Genomic DNA, 17635 nt, shown 5'->3' with positions numbered 1-17635 from the left:
TTTTATTTTTATTTTTATTTTATATTTAATTTTCTAATTATTTGTTTGTTTGGTTTTGTTCTTGGATCGATAGTGAGATGAAACTTATAGCTAAGGAAATTTAGGATGAAATTATTATGCTTCTTCATGCTGATGAGACCCAGAGAAAGTTGTGGTAAACTTTTTCTCATTCCATATTAAATGTATGGTTTCATCAGCCTATTATTAATTTGCCTATATTAAGATCAATTATTTAAATGTTTCCCAATGTCTAAGCTTATATTCATGATTGTTTGGTTCTACGGTAAATTGTAATACTGTTGACACGAAGGGACTCCGACAGATTTTTAATCATTTTTATGATTTTGCTTCCAATATGGCTCCAGAAATCATAAATTTCGTTATTAATTTGTTCAAGATTAATTTTGCTAATCAGATAAAATTTGTTTTCATTGTATGTGTTTTGTTAATTTATGATGTGGTTACACTTTTTCATATTTCGGAATTTTGGATCCATATTTTAATTAGTATTTTTTTAATTTAATGAATATTAAAATAAAATCATCTTTTCTTAGTACTATTTTTGGAAAGAATTCTTGGCGAAAGAAAAATTAACATTTTTGTTGGCCGGTTCTCAGGTTTAACATCTTTTTTTCGTATTTTTAATGCTTTTTTACATTTAACATTATGGAATGAAACACCAAATCTAAACGATTTGATTGGTTAATCTTCCAATGGATCTAGGATGATGGATCTAGGAATATCAATCGACCTTCTGATAATGGGACAGAACCAACACCTCATTCCCAAGCAATTTTTGAAGATAGCGGATCATCGGATGGTAGTGAAGAGAGCACCGAATCAGGAAGAAGAACGAAGCATCCTACACGGAAGAGTAAGAACTCTCACGGTAACTGTAAGTGTTCTAAACCTTATAGTACTGAAACGCCTTTGCGATTCAGTGAAATAAAATACTTAACAAAATTCAGCGGTGTGCCTGAGGACATCCCAGCTAGGGTATTTATAGAAAAATTCGAGGACGAGTGTGAACTAATGGGAATTAAAGAGCCAAAATTCATGAAACTTCTTCCTCATGTCTTATTACCCCCATGTTTGACTTGGTTCAAAGCAATCCGAGATAACATTAATGGGTACTCTGATTTTAGAGGCGTTATTGGCAAACTATGAGAACGATTTGATGTTAGCAAATAGGGACGCATTACTAAAAATGAAATCATTTGACCCTAAGATACATAAAAATGTTACCGAATTTGTAGTGGCCACATATAATGAATTAAAAGCACTTAACCCAAACCAACCAGAATCACGTATAATAGCTTCTGTCCGTATTTTATTACCATTTAGATTACAACAAATGTTGATGACCGCTCAATGTGTCAATTTCAACCATTTAATCATGTTAGTTCAGAGTTACGAAAGTCAATTTCTAGCACAAAGAAATAGCAGAAATCCAGAAAAAAGTCAGGTTACTTCTAGACGTAATAATATTAATTATGCGCATATTCGAAACTTAAGTATTCAAAATAAAGATAGTGTTAATTCTCCAGGAAATAGTGTCCATTATTTTGGTACTAGAACAAATAATCAAAATAGTACCGGCAATTCAACTCAACCTAATTATAGATATGGTAACGTTAACTGAAGTTACCGGAATTATAATAGGAATCCTAGTAGAAATCGCAATACGAATCAGCGTACTTGGTCACAAAATAGATTCCTATATGGACAAGTTTGTAGTAATAGAAACTCAAATTCAGAATCTTTATGTAATCGATCGGAACATACTCAAGAGTGCGGACTACAATGTACTTTAATAGAGTCTACTAATCCTTTTAATTTAAACTAGATGGTGCTGATGTGGCGTGGGTTGAAACCACACCAGCGTTAAGTGTATCTAATCAATCAATTGAGGATGAAACTAAATTAAAAGTTGTGCATACTAATGCAATGTATCAATACCTACCGATCGTCAATTGCTTTTGGAGATTCGATGATGATATAGAATTAGATATAGATTCCGCTGAAAATGCTTTTGTTTTTCTAAAAACCTTTTCCACAGCGCGGATTATGTTAAAAATTAATGAAATACCTGCACCATTTAGATATTTCAGATTGTACTTAGGATTTTGTTAATGTTTATGTTATTCTTTTATGTTAATTTAATATTTGTGTGTTAACTGATATTTCATTTCAATTCGTTGGGATTCAATATCAAACCACGTTATCTTATAATTTAATTAACATCAATTTTGTTGATTTTTCCTATCACAATTTCATCTTATTTTTCTTCTTCTGAATTCTATATTATCTATGTTGTATTTTACCTCTCTAATGAATATATGTGACACCTAATTATCAAGTGCAGGAAATATATTTTGTAACATCCATATTTATAATGAGTTTAAATATTCAAAGAGCCTCGACCATGTTATTAAAAAAACTATGCTTGGACCAAAAACAAACTTTTAATTGTTCACAATTTTTGGAATAGACCCTCCTCTACGGTGTTGTAAAGAATTTGAAGTATGATTAATTATAAAAGAATATTATTGATATAAAGAATAAATAAAAAGGAATATAAAGATATGTATTTATATGTATTGTGAATTTTGTATATACGAGGGCTATCCAATAATTAATGTATACTTATCTTTGTAAAATTGTCATACGGTTCAGAATTCTTTCTAGAAGTGCTAAATCACTTCAAGAAGTTCTGTCGGGAGCCATTAAAGATAGAACGACAGCATGTATTATTCGGCATGCATGAATTATTCTTTACCTGCACCATTTAGATATTTTAATCAAAGGTGTTATAAACTAGCCAACTATTTAATTATTTTATATAGGTTAGAAGAAGAAGTTATATGTATTTTAAAATATATAATTATTATAAAAATGTTTTGTATCTTAGAATGTTGATTCTGTAACGATAGCAACGAGAGAACACATTGTGGTATGATGGCTGTAAACAGCCTAGATATAACTATACAATAAATACATTCGAATAAGCCACATTTGCAGTTTTTGTGCTAATTTAATACGTGTGCAACTCACTTATTTGAACTAGGGCTCAACGATTACGTTGTAAATACATCTTTAAATTAAATTAATAACTTCATAAACGAATAAATCAGTTAAATTGAAAATGTGTGGAAATTGAAACTGTTTTCTATTCGTCGAAACCAAGACCATGCGTCATATTGAGAAGATTCTTTTGGATTATCTATTGATGACCCTTATTAGATTTCAAGCCGTTCCACCATCAATTTCTAATAACTTTTGTCCCTTCTAACAGAGAAATATCATTGTATAAAATTACTTAAATGTAATCTTGCCTCTTAACCTCGTTTCTTGTCTATATTTCTGTTCTTTATTTAAAATTGTAGTTTGTTTGCACCATTGTTTGCACCACGTTTATCTTAGCTTCCGTTTTACTTATCCGAAGAAACCGAAAATTACATCTTATTTGCTTCGTCATTCCATTGATATTTGAGAGCGGTTTTTCAACCTACGGGTAGCGACTCTAAGTGGTCGCGAGAGGAACATTGGGATCAGAAGGGAGGTGAGAAAGATAGAGGTAATTAGGATCTAGTAGCGGAAGTGCTTTTAAACATTATCTTGATAGACACATTTTTACTCCTATACTTATTCTTAAACGATTGTTCCTATTCCTTCACATACATAACTACAAGAAATAAACAATAATCGATATGCTTTTTGCAAACCAGAAACTACTTATAAGGGTCACTGCGAAGCGAGTGTGATAAAAAAAAGGGAGGGGGGTCCTCATACGAAATAAGTTGAAGAAGCCTTCTTTACAATACTTGCCACATACTTTATAATAACCATGAATTTTATAACGTTAACTTTAATATGTTGACTTTCGTTAGTGAATGAAATCAATTTCTTCCTTCATGGCTAAAAATTTATTTGAATGTGATACTTTGACAACTTCAAATTAACTTTTGAGTTTATGCGTTCCACGTATATTTATGTTTCTGACACTATGCGTAATTATGTGAGGAATTTGTGTCGCAGTATGTTCTTGACATTGTGTGTATATGTACGTTCTATTATAATTGCGCAAAGTTATAGCTTTGTCACTTCATGATTGTGTTTTGCTTATTGCAAATGGTATGCATAGTATACAGCCGAGACTCGAATTAAGCGCTTCTCGTTTATTTTAGTATATTATGATGTGTGTTGTTTTATATGTATGTAGGGAGGATTGTCTGACAGGCACGAATCATACAAAATTGGAAGTGTTGTCTCCAAGCCGGCTTTGTGAATACGCATTTCTGTCATGTAATATGAACTTGCATTAAATGTCTAATCTGAATAATCAATATACTGTACAGGGTGTCCGAAAAGAATGTATCTTTTTTCAAAAAATATTCTAGGGAGTCCTAATGTGATATTATAATCATTTATATACCAGAAATAAGATAATATATCGAAGTTCTTTTACCTGCTTACAATGATTCAATATGGACACCCTTCGTTATATGGCAGGTATCCCATATTCGAATCAATAACAGCAGTAAAGACATCTGTGATCCGCTCTCGCAGCTCCTTCATATCTCGAGGCAATGGTGGGACAAAGACGCAGTCTTTGACAAAGCCCCATCAGAAGAAGTCGCATGGTGTCATGTCTGGAGACCTCGGAGGTCCGCTCAACAACGCTTCATCAGGACCAGTTCCATCCAGTTGAAAATGAAATCTCGGGAGTCATACCAACCACATCTGGAGCATATCAAGGTATGAGTGTCCCGTTACAGTTATTTCTGCAAAGGAAAATTATCCATAAAGCTTCGTTCTGCACATGACAGCAAAGATGTTCACTTTTTTGAGAATCTCTGACTCAATGATTCGCCTAGGGTATTCTGAAAGTTTTTCAAAGTTCTTGTTATCTTCAGTGAGTGCCTTCACAAGTAGCAGCTTGAAAGCCTTCAATTTCAAACGCTTATGAAGAACATCCCAGATTGTTGAGCGGTGCAATCCTAACTCACTTCCGAACTGACTTCGTGGAACTGGATTGTAAGGATTGCTGAACTCTATCTACTGTCGCCTCTAAATGCGAAGGACGGCCGTTGCTTTTGCCTTTGCATAGGCAACCTGCCTCCATGAGTTGTGTGTCCCAACGCATAATGTAGTTCTTGTCAAGTGAATTGACTCCAAACTGTCGCCAATAGTTGCATTGAACTGTAGAAGCGGACGTTGTCTTTGCGTAATCCACAGCACAAAATACCTTATGTTGTTGTGTGGGCGCCATTTTGAAAAAGTGTGCTCATGGGAATGGCCAGTATTTCAATTAATACTTGGAGTATCTAACAGCAATATTTGTCACTAACACGTCTCTGCGCACACTGAGCACCTAGAAAAAAAACAAATCTGTAGCTCAATTGAAATAATCACATGTAAGAAAGTTCATTATTTGTCCATAGCAGCAGAGTTTCTACTGGTCGCGTTTCAAAAAAAAAAAAAAAAAAAAAAAAAAAAAAAGAAAAAAAGAAAGAAAGAAAAAAATAGCTAATTACTTGAAGTTCCTTGAAGTCTTTCATTTAACCAGCGATGTTTCTATGACAATGTACCAAATGTGGAATAAGTTCTTTCTGTTGCAGGTAGAGTTAAGTAAGTAAATAAAGAAGTAAAGAATGTATTTGAAATTAGTGTCATTATTTTTGTTCTTCGTAAAAACAAATTTTAACATAACTTTTCTAGAATTAATATTTATAAATCGTGATGCGAATATTCATCTCTGAAAGCAAATTATTCATATATAAGTATTTCAGTTAAATGTCAGTGCAAGAATGCTATTTTCTCCTTATTCATGTACTTCCTTTCCTTCTCTTAATGTATTTTCGAATGCCAATAAACCTGAATTTCCAAATGACTTATTACTTAATTATAATCATTAAGTATTCACATACTGGTTAATAAATTAAAATTTAAGGATGAACTTTCTCAGTTATATTTTAAATAGGTTGATATGGTGCAATGGAACAATTGATGTGTCTTTTATTTCAACTATAGTATTTGCGCAAGCAAACTGTTTCTTTGACACCAAACATCCTGAGTTCGAATTTAGATGCATTTATAATTACTTATATAAAATAACGATGCTATGAATTCACTATTGCGCTTTTCTTATAGATATTGTCATAAGATTGTTTAAAAATCAATTATCATCATTATAACTGCAGCCATATGTGATTTATGTCAATTTTAGAATTAATATTATTATCTGGTCGTGGCAGTGTTCTCACTTAGTTTGCTTTTCCAAACAATTGTCCATTTAATTCACTGTTTATTTTACAATGACAGCAGCCATGGAATTTATATTCAGTTACTGTCAATAATAAATTTCCTTGTTTATGCCATTTGCAGGCTTACACCCAACTGACGTTTTCTTATGAATATTCTAAAAAGTGAAATAAAAATATAAAGGTTAAATGCATGATTTACAAAGGTTAAATAAGTGATTTTCAAAGATTATGCTAATGAAAAATAAAGTAAAGTACATGAATTTAAAGTGATTTACAAACATTGTATTAACAAAAAATTCATTAATTGAAGACTCGCTGTAGAAAACAATGTAAGTGCCAAAAACAATAGTTACTCTAACAGTAGAGACAAAAGATAGTAAATTGTGTCCAAGCGTCACAAAATAGAAAATATTATTGCATAGAAATACAACCTAGCATATAACGAAGTATGAACATCTAACTAAGGCATAAACGTATTTAAAAAATAAAATAAGTGACACAGTTTCAATGTAGCACACATTGTTTTCTACAGCGAGTCTTCAATTACACTTCAGAGGTTGAAATAAACTAAAAATTGTCCAACTGCTATCATTTTGTGCCTGAACTAAACATTATCTTAAAGACGGATATTCCATCATGACAATATAACTGCCAATACTTCTCATTCTTCCACTAGTGTTTGTTATGGGGAAAGAAATTTCGATTTTCTTTTCTAAGAGTCTTCAGCAGCACCCTGCAGGAAAAGATCATTTTATTATTTAGCATTATCTGAATTGTTAAAAGTCATTCTAATCAGTTGGATTATAAGTAATTTAGCCAATCTTAAAATTCCTGATTGATGTTAAAGTAGAAATTCTTGCAATGGAAGTAAAGCTACTTATCAACCATAATTTTTACGTGATATCGAAATAATCTTAAAAGTCTAGAAATTTATGTAATATCTTTTTCAGTCTTTGTAAGGGCATTAATACTACTGAAGATATCCCAATTCCGTTTTATTTCCTATTTGGAAACGAAGAAAGGAAGTGCAGTTAAAAAAATACCTCGTAAAACAAGCGAAAAGTTGCTTCTTCTTTTCTTCATTTTCATTCTTTTATGTAAAATGCCTTTCTTCTCTTTTATCCGGTTATTTCTTTCTTTATCATAAATAATATACGTAAATGTAATAACAGAAAGAAAGTTAGTTTTAACGAGTTAGTGATATCTTCTTTAATATAATGGGATAGAAACTGTGTTGCAGGAAATGAAGTATAAATCATTTAATACTACAACGAATAATATACGAAAATAAAGCTTTATGTGTTTGAAGGATTATTACAAATTATCTTCTCGATTACAACCATTCACTACTAACGTTTAAGACATTAAGATACATAGAAGTGGTATTAATGGAAAGAGAAACTCGTAAAAATGTTTTTTTTTAATCTGATGTGTGTTTTCTACATCACGAGTGTCCATAAAGTAGTCAGATCGAATTGAAGGCAATCCCTGAGATCAATGGCATATAGGGACTACGAACTTAAGAATGAAGATGTTTACGTGTTTGCTCTGAAAATTACCTCTAACCCTTAATATTACGAAGTACTAGCACTACCATTACTAATACTAGCCAAACGTATACTGTTTGCAAATGAAAATTAATCAGTGATAAACAACGCCTACCATGTTATTCATGTTCTTTGGAGTTTATGCCTCTTCATTGTGTCAAGAACAGTCCTAGTTCTCTGAATTGTTTTCGTGGAAGCTTCGACAAGTCATTCTCAAGTTTGTCTGAATACAAATTTTGACATCTCAGATTCCGTTGACATTCTATTATCTGACCATAAAGCTTTCATTACGCCAAACACTCTTTCACACTTAACATTATTTCATTATTTTGCTCTAAACAGTCTATGCATTACTGACTGTGTTTAGGGCAATGAAAGCCTTATTGTACACTGCCTTATTCTGAACAGGTTGGTTTCATCTGCTTTTCTGAAAAGCCCTAACCATAATTTTAGAATTATTATCCTTTCTATCGAACATTGATATTACAAATTTCCAAAGACAAAACTCATTATACAGTCTATTTCCATAGAAACTAATCTTCTATTTCATTCCCACTACTATCAAATTATTAAATCTTGATGCCGCGCGATATTACAGCCACAACAACACAGTAAAAATAAGTTAAACCTAGCCTTTTGTTGTAATAAAAATGTGGTTTATAAAATACAATAAATACAAAATGTAGATGAGTGTCATGAATGGTTACAGAAAACATGTGATAACGATGAGCTAACAAATGGAACGGTTTCAGGATAGGTCAAGGTGTTTCGTTAGGCTGGGTGTGGTGATCAGATTGGAACCGTAGAGATAGCTGTTATGGACGAGCAGGTGGAGGAACAGGAAATTGAGGATCAATTGACTCTCAGGGAGATATCCGTAGAAGTTGGGGTTAGTCATCAAACTGTGTGGCACATCAAGAGGACGAAACCCCCAACTCGTTATTACATGAAAGGCTTGTTACTCAAGTGATATTAAGATGGTTATCCGCAATACTTGCCAACATGAGGCACTGCGATTTCGACTTGTTTTCGCGGTTGAAAGAACTCCTGCGAAGTATCAAATTTACAGAAATTCCGTCCGTGCTACAAGCATAGACCGATCCGTCACCTTTATTATTATCATATAGTTTCGTAACTAACAAGTAAGTTACTACGTGCACACAGTATATCACAGGAAGAGATATTTCTGTTAGCAAGTAGGACACTGCAAATTGTCTTCTGCCAACCCTTATAAAGCATATTATTATCTACCAATATTATCTCCCCTGCGAAAATGAACATTAAATATTTATTTTACATTACGTCTCCACTAAGATATGTTATATTGTGGTTTTACTAAATCATCCAACACTAACAACTTGGTCTCCACTAAGACTTTAAGTAAGTGATTCATTTAGTCACATTTACAATCATTATTCGGTCCCACTAAGACTAGATAATACATTTATTTACTTTTCCCAAACCTACACTAAGGCTCCATATGGAACAACTAAGGGATTCCCATCTCCCCCCCCCCCCCCATCTTTACACACTATTAAGCACAGAGCAAAATGTAACTTCTGCCAATATTGTTGTTTGTTTATTTGTTCTCTTTTGGCATGGAAAAAGTTATTGTCGCTGATACAAGTCATATAGGTTCCAGAGTGTTTTCGGGTGTTCTTGCTGCAACTGTAATCTTCAGTTGAGCAATCTTTTTGTTCTTCCACATCATTAACTTATAATGACTGTATCGGTATAATCGATTTAACAACAAATTAATAACCAACTCTTAAAATGCCGAGTCCTTCCTTAGCTGATTTGTTTCCAATTGCATACGTGTACCATGGAAATATTTTGCTTCGTTTTCAAATTTTGCATATCAAAAAAAAAAAAAAAAAAGAAGAAGAAGAAGAAGAAACCACTTTGCATATTTTGCCTTTTCCATTGACAATGGCTGATGCACAACTTCTGTATATTGTTATGGTGATATTAAATTATAAATTGACACCATGGTTTCGTTGATAGTTATTATGGAAATTACTTTAAACGTTTAAAAATATTTTTTTTTTTCAATACAGATTTATTTAAAAATATAGTATACCTTATTGTGATGTATACTGATTGTGAGTAATAACTTTTCTAAAATCAATAAAAATCTTTTAAAAAAACACTGTATATAACGTTTTGGTTGCAATGTATGTATAAGATGCTATATTGCTTGTTATTGGCTTCTAAAAATAGTCACAAATTTATATCAAAATATGTTATCTATATTTCCGTATAGTTCCCAACTGGGTTCAAGCCTCTAACCATATTTCCATATAGTTTCCAATTGATTTCAAGTCTCTTGTGTTATCCCTACCGTATTGTATTAAATATAAAGAGCTTAAGTAGAGACAAATATCAGTTGGGAAGCTTAGAGATTTTTCGGTATTAATTGATCATGGTAAGACAGGTATGAAGCTGCCTGAATTAAGAGGTAGCAGACTCTGGTCACATAAACCAGAAATAATGGTAATGAGCCATAAAGGGTCAGGTTGCGGTCCAAGGGTAAAGGAATTAGCGAAAATTGTTTTCTACACATACTCATCCTCTCTCTCTCTCTCTCTCTCTCTCTCTCTCTCTCTCTTACACACACACTCACACACATACACACTCACACATACTCATATATATGAGTTGTGTTTTTGGCCTAATGTTTGCTTATTTACACTGTATATTCCTTAGAACACAGGGTGTTCTTCTCAAATAATGTTCTATCCATAGTCTTTGTCTGTGTTATTACACCCAACATTGTTCTTTTCTAGTACTCCTAAAACCGCTGACTAGTAGCATGGTTCTGTAATCCAGTTCTCTTGAAATCTAGGTAGTTTTGTGGGGAACGGTATGTGCTGTGACGCTTGATCTTGCATGATGGTCTATGCACCCAATACTGCATCGGACTCAAATCTCGCTCATGATTCGGAACTCATTTTGATAGTAGATTTCATCCTCTTACGTTGCAAAATAATGTAATACACAAACATTCATCATAATTTTCCAATACTTTTCGTTCGAGCAAGAAAGTTAATCCATTCCTCTCCAGATTCACATTTTAAAAGCTTCTTTTTTGTCTCTTTTTAGTAATAAAAAATATGAAATAAAATCTTAAATTTAATGTCCTAGGTTTGTGCCCTTTAGGCAAAAGGAGATTGGATGATTTATTAGTGAATGATTTATAAAAGAATTGGTAGAGTGATAGTGTGGAAGAAACCGTACATTTCCAGAAAACTCATAGACACGATGTCCACTACAAACTCACATGGTCTGATATGAACGTAGGGGCCTTTCAAACCAGAAAGGACTGCTTTACTGCTAGGACACAGTGCCTACACACTTTTTCGTAATAAATGTCTCTCAGCTCCGTATAATACTACAAAAAATACTCCACTGAAACAATTTGGATGATTCCCTAAGTAAATTAGAATAAGGGAAAAAACGACAGAGAACAGAGCAATAAATTGGAAGTGAAGTTCAACAGTGATGTTGTCTTTCGCCGACGTTATTTAATAACTATCTGCAAGAGATACTAAACAAGTGACTGTGTAATGAATACTCTTTTTCAGTAAGAACTAGAATGATTAGTTGTATATGGTTTGTAGATGATTTGGCGCTTGTTGCAGGATCTGAAAAGATGTTAGAAAACCTGGGGAAGGGTTATGAAGAACATCAGATGCAAATAAACATTAGAAAGAGAAAAACTAGCAATGGTGATTGGAACATAGCAGTCGGTGTCAAATATAGAAGCAAAAAGGAAGAAAATAGAACATGTCAATAGCTTTCGATACTTGGTAGTATTGTTAGCAAGGACGTGAAGCGTGAAATAAAAGCAAGAAGTGGCGAAAGAGGTATTGAGGAGGAAGAGAAATATGTTTTACAGGTCCTTGAATTGAAAGTTAACAAAAGGACTTCATAATATGTTTGCAAAATATTGTGCTCTGTGTGGCAGAAACATTTACATTACACAAACTGAATAGAAAAACAAGGAACGCTTTCGAAATGTGGGTGTAGAGAATAATGGAGTTGAGTTGAATTTCAGTTTAGCGTCCCTTTCAGCAGCGAGGCTATGTGAGACGTGGACCTACTGATTAACGTGGAATCCGAACCACATGAGCTCCCGCCGGGAATCGAACCCGGGTCTCCCGCGCCAAGGGCGCGTACACTAACCGCTTAGCTAGAGAATAGTGGAGAGAACTGGCTGGTTCGAATGAGAAAAATAATGAAAGAGTGTTAGAAATAGTGAATGAGAATAAGTCAAATTTTAATATCAATGAAAACAGGAAGTGAAAGTGGTTGAGACATTGGTTAAGAAGGAACTCTATTATGATGGATGTACTAGAAGGTACGGTAGCAAGACAAGAAGGAGGAGGCAAAAGAGCTACAGTTTTTAGGTAGTAAACCATGGATAGGCGGTATTAAGACGTAAAAATGGCACGTGAAGACGAAGTAGTTAGCTGAAAACCGTGGTTCATGAAAACTTCTCAGTTGCGGCAAATGGCCTGCCAATAACGACATAATACATATGATAATGATGATGATGATTTAGAAAGTCATTATTTTCTCTAAAGAGAAACTACACTTTTTTAACGGTTTATTCTGCTATTTTCATCCATGTTATTCATTCAAATTAATTTCTTCACTAATAATACTATAGAAAATTAAATATCAGTTTTACTTTCTTCCTTTTATCTTTCACACAATATTCTTACCGTTCCACTATTTTTATCAATTACTTTTGTTTCATTCTTCATCCTATATTGTCTTAAGATTGCTCTTCCAATTTTCCAACATCATGTTAATTTTTCAATTCATATTTCCCAATAGAAACCGTACAATCTGAAAAGTATAAGTGAATTCTCTCGTGGCTAAGCAATTAGCGTACACGTTTTTAGGGTCAGAGACCCAGATTCATTTCCCGGAGGAAGCTCATGTGATTCGGACCCCACATTAAGCTGTATGTCCACGTCTCAGATAGTCACGTTGTTGAAAGGGGCGTTAAACTCAACTCAAATCAAATCAAAAGGAAAATTAAACGTTATATGACGCTGAGCTCGACGTAAAGTTAAAAGAAATTCATTTCTTATTCATCTTCAAATACCCGTACACGGATATTCTACATATATTTTATGTATAGTATTTTTAATTTAATTTCAGTTTAGTTGATTTTGAGTTTAACGTTCCTTTCAGCAGCGAGGCTATATGAGACGGGACCTACTGATTAACATGGAATCTGAACCACATGTGCTCCGCTGGAAATCGAACCACGCCAAAGGCGCGTACGCTAACCGCTTAGCCACGAAGGAGCTCTTAATTTAATTTGAATGAAAAATATAAGTTTATATAAATGTTAGTAGAATGTTAATAATTGAATATAGAGTTGAGAGAAATAATGGGAAAAAATTATATGTTAAATATTATACTGCTTGCTGTTAAATCAAATTTAAAGATAACTTAAAGTAAAGGTGAATAAAAAATACAATTATTGAAAATGTTAACTAATAAATCAACAACATAATTATGAAAGTAATGTGTTTTGTAGAAATACTCTAGTTCGATATTTGTTGAATACTAACGTTTAGAAAAAGCAAGCATAATTCTTTGAAGGATATTCTATATTTAGATTTTCCCTTCATAAGATAGCCCGTTATGTGGTCTTCGCGTATTCAAATGAAATTACCTCAATCCACCGCAGCAAATGAATAATACTTGCGTAGAGGAAAATTTAGTCTTTGTCTGCAGACATATATACAGTTCCTGTAAAGATGTAAAGGTATAGTTAGAACTGTCAAATCTTCAGTTCTTGCGCAAAGTTTATGAATGCAATGATAATCAAGTAAAGGAAGGAAGAAGGAAGTGCATAGATAGGCAAAATCCATGACGACCTTCAAGAAAGAAAGAAAACGAGATACGAGACTTCATATGCAGAAGACTAGTATATCTGTGAGGAGTAGAAGGCAGGGAAGAGAGAGAGAGAATTGTCAGGACTTTCAATGAACATCCTATCTTGAATAATAGACATGTCGAAAGGTGGGAACGAACACTAAGCATACAAATGTTCCAACAGAGCGTGGGTGCTGCTGGTGGTAAAGTTGGGTGAGATCCTAAACTTGCAAGCTAAAAAGCCGAGCCCAACTTGTGAAAGTCAAAATCATGTCACAGCAACACCAGGAAAGAAATAACACCCCACTGTCTGTTGCAAGCGGAAACAAATGAAGGTAGGCAGAAAACCAGGAAGAGATAAATGTTCAGAGGGAAAAGCATGCCTTCAGAAACTAAGGACTACGTCAAAAAGTGCCAATTTCGAGATATTTCATCCTCATCTCTCAACCACTATCAATGGTACTGCTTCCAGTTAATTACTTAGTTCAGCTTCAAAGTTTAAAGCACAACTTGCTTAAAGTTGAAAATGAAATATCCATAAAACAAATATTTTCTTTTAGTCGATAGAATTCATTTAATTAATTTAAATATGTACAGGGTGTTAATAAACTATACCGACAAACTGTAAGAAATAATTTCTCACGTCAAAATAAAAAATGTTAAAATAGATCTTTGGAGGAAAGTGCATAGTTTCAGAGCTAAGGCTGTACAAAATCGTAGAAAAGCTTACTTTCAACATGCGCAATTTCGAATTCAAGAAACCGTGGAGTGACGTAAAGGAAGTCGTACATAACGCAACCCAAAAATACATATTTCATCAATGTTCTATACGTATACAGGATATAAGTCCCAGACATGCTCTCAACAGAATTTTCAGATTTCCTCTGATTTCAAAGTGGGTCCAAACTAACCAAAATGTAAGCCTTGATAACAGTGAACACAGAATGCTTCGGCAGGTAGTCGGAAGTGCTAGCAACGGTTAGTTTTACAGTTTCTTGAGTTTGGAATAACGCGTGCTGCGATGTATTTTCTCACAGTATATTTCACGTTTACTCACCTACGAGGATCACTACGAAAGTTTTGAGATGTGAAATAACTTACATACTTAAAATCAACTTAACACTTACATTTTGTCAAAGTATTCTCCATTACACTGTACACACTTTTGCATCCTCGAAAACCACTTTTGGAAGCAGTGTTGCAAGTCTTTTTCTTCAAGTGTTGAAAGTTCATTCTCGAAAGCCACTACAGCTTTTTCTGGGCTGCAAAATCTCTTCCCACGCATGCAATCTTTGATCATGGGGAACAGAAAAAAATCACACGGGGTCAGGTCAAAGATATACGGCGGATAAGTCATGAGTTTGACCTCCGTAGATACTAAAAACTGAATTGTGATGTCGGCCGTGTGTGCGGACGCGTTGTCATGATGAAGCAGAATCCCACGCAATCCAGTTCTTGGACGCCGTTCCCAAAGCTTCTGGAACACTTTTGTTAGCCAAACAGTGGTGTACCACTGAGTAGTAACAGTCCTTTGTTCTTCAAGTGAAACAGTTGCAACATGGCCAGATTTGGAGAAGAAAGTGGCAACCATTTTCTTCCCCACACTTCGCGGTCGCTTCACTTTCGTGGGTGGATTTTCGTCTGGAAAGATCCAAACTGTAGACTGGCGTTTATTTTCAGGCTCAAATTGACAGATCCAAGTTTCATCACCAGTAACAATGTCAGAGACGCGTCGAGAATTGCCTCCATCAAATCTTGCAAGCATTTCTTCACACCATTCCACACGCATGCGCTTCTGCTGTTCAGTCAAAGTGTGAGGCACCCAACGAGATTAAACCTTCCTGAGCCGAAGGTAATCATGAAGAATTCTTGTTATTGCTGGCGATCCAATGTTCACTGTAGATTCAATGTTCTTGAAAGTTGTTCGAGGATTTTCTCGAATCGTTTGTTCCACAGCGGCAATGTTTTCATCTGACACAGCTGTTGCCGGACGTCCAGCTCTCTCTTCATCTTTAAGCGATGTCCGGCCTCTTCTGAATTCAACAAACCACCGAAAAATTGTAGTATGGGAAGGAGAAAGATCCCCAAATGTCCCCTGCAAACGGTCAAGGCTTTGTGTCTCGTTCAAACCACTTTTGAAATTGTAAAGGATCATTGACCGTAAATGTTCCCTTTCGAGCTCCATTTTAGACAACCGAATACTGCTCACATCAACAAACAAGTGAAGGCGATACGGCCACGCCGATAAGCGAGGCGAGTTGAAACTTGCTTCGCTTCTTCGCCCTGGATACCACTACCGAACGCAATTGTTGTAATTACAATACTGTGCCACAACAGTGCGTATCTCAAAACTTTCGTAGTGACCCTCGTATAAGCGTGGAATAAAATATCACAGTACGAATTATTCCGAACAAGAGAGATCGTGTTGCTGGTGGTCTGTAACACCACTTCCAACTTCCAGCCGAAGAATTCCGTGTTCACTGCTGTCAAGGCTTATCTTTTGCCTGCTTTGGTAAGTCCAAAGTCAGTTCACCTTAAAGTCTGAAAATTCTGTTGTGAGCACGTCTGAGAATTATATATACCTTGTAGAGTCAATCCATGCTAAATGATCGAGAAAAAAGAAAAATTGATGCTCGACCTTTTTAAAAAAAAGTCTAAATTTGTTCAGAAATGTTGTGTCGATATAAGAGTACTTCAAAACCACAATTATTTTTACAACATCCAACGGCGAGACAGGGGCTGCCAAAATTTTGCGTTTTCTCGATTTCAGGCGTTTCCATTGTTTTGAATATTTCAACATATATTTGTCCTAGCTAACTGAAAATTGTTGGGTGTCTCCAACATGTACAGAGCTAAAATTTCGATCTCTTAACATTTTTGCCTAAAACCACTCGAAAGGGACGAAATTAGGGCTCACAGTTGGAACATTTTAGGACATGGAAGACATGTTTGGAAAGAGAAACAACTGACATGCATATCTGAATTTCTGTGTATGTAGTACGGGGTTATAAGCTTCTACACAAAAATTTGCAGAGCTGCTCCCAAAGGCCTGAAAAAATCGTAAAATTGGGGAATTATGTCAATTCGGCATATTTCAGTATCCAATATCTAAAATGGGCCTGGATAAAATAATCTGAAACTTTGAGAATAGGTACTTCTTTAGTATACTATAACATGCACAACAGCGCGTTTTGTGTTTTAGAGCAGAAGGGGTCAAGATATTAAGGTATGACGCCATACTCTAGGAGGTATTTTGTTCACAAATTCAACTGTAAACTCGTTGAAGTAAAATAAAGAAGGATGAATGGTTAGTCCAGTCAAGGTTCTAAAGCTCGATTTTTCCTCTGGTTGTGATTCACTGTCTTGTCACACCCACAGCAGCACTGTGAACAATGTCGCTATCGGAAGAATGCGAGAAAAGTTAAAATGCACACTTGGATAAAGTCCGTAAGTACTCATTTCTCTTACTGCTTGCTATATCAGTGATATTCAATTATGTTTATTCTTGTTTTAACTGTCAACTTATGTAGAAGACTGTTGTCTTTTCATTATACAGATATAAATACAAATTATAGATACAGTGTTTCAAAAGAACACCGACAACGTTTGGGAGGTGATTCCTGGCACCAAGGCAAGAAAAAAGTTTATATTGACTTATGGGGAAAGTGTCCAGTTTCCCAGCTAGAGTGTTCAAAACAGTGGAAAAGCTGCATTGTAGTACATTTTATTTTAAACACAAGGAAAGGTAGAGTGGCGGTCAATATCAGTGTGTCCGTGTGAAGAAAATTATACATGTGGTATCCAAAAATACATATTTGGGCAATGTGCAATGTGTGCGCAAGGGAATCTCTGCAATGCATATTTCTCAGACATGCTCCGAACGTAATTCTCAGACATGCTTTTAGTTAAAATTGGGTGCAACGT

Source organism: Thermobia domestica, chromosome 2, assembly GCF_964235325.1.
Source record: "Thermobia domestica chromosome 2, izTheDome1.hap1.1, whole genome shotgun sequence".
NCBI classification, from domain to species: Eukaryota; Metazoa; Arthropoda; class Insecta; order Zygentoma; family Lepismatidae; genus Thermobia; species Thermobia domestica.
The sequence above is the reverse complement of the archived record's forward strand: the minus strand, read 5'-3'. Positions refer to the sequence as shown.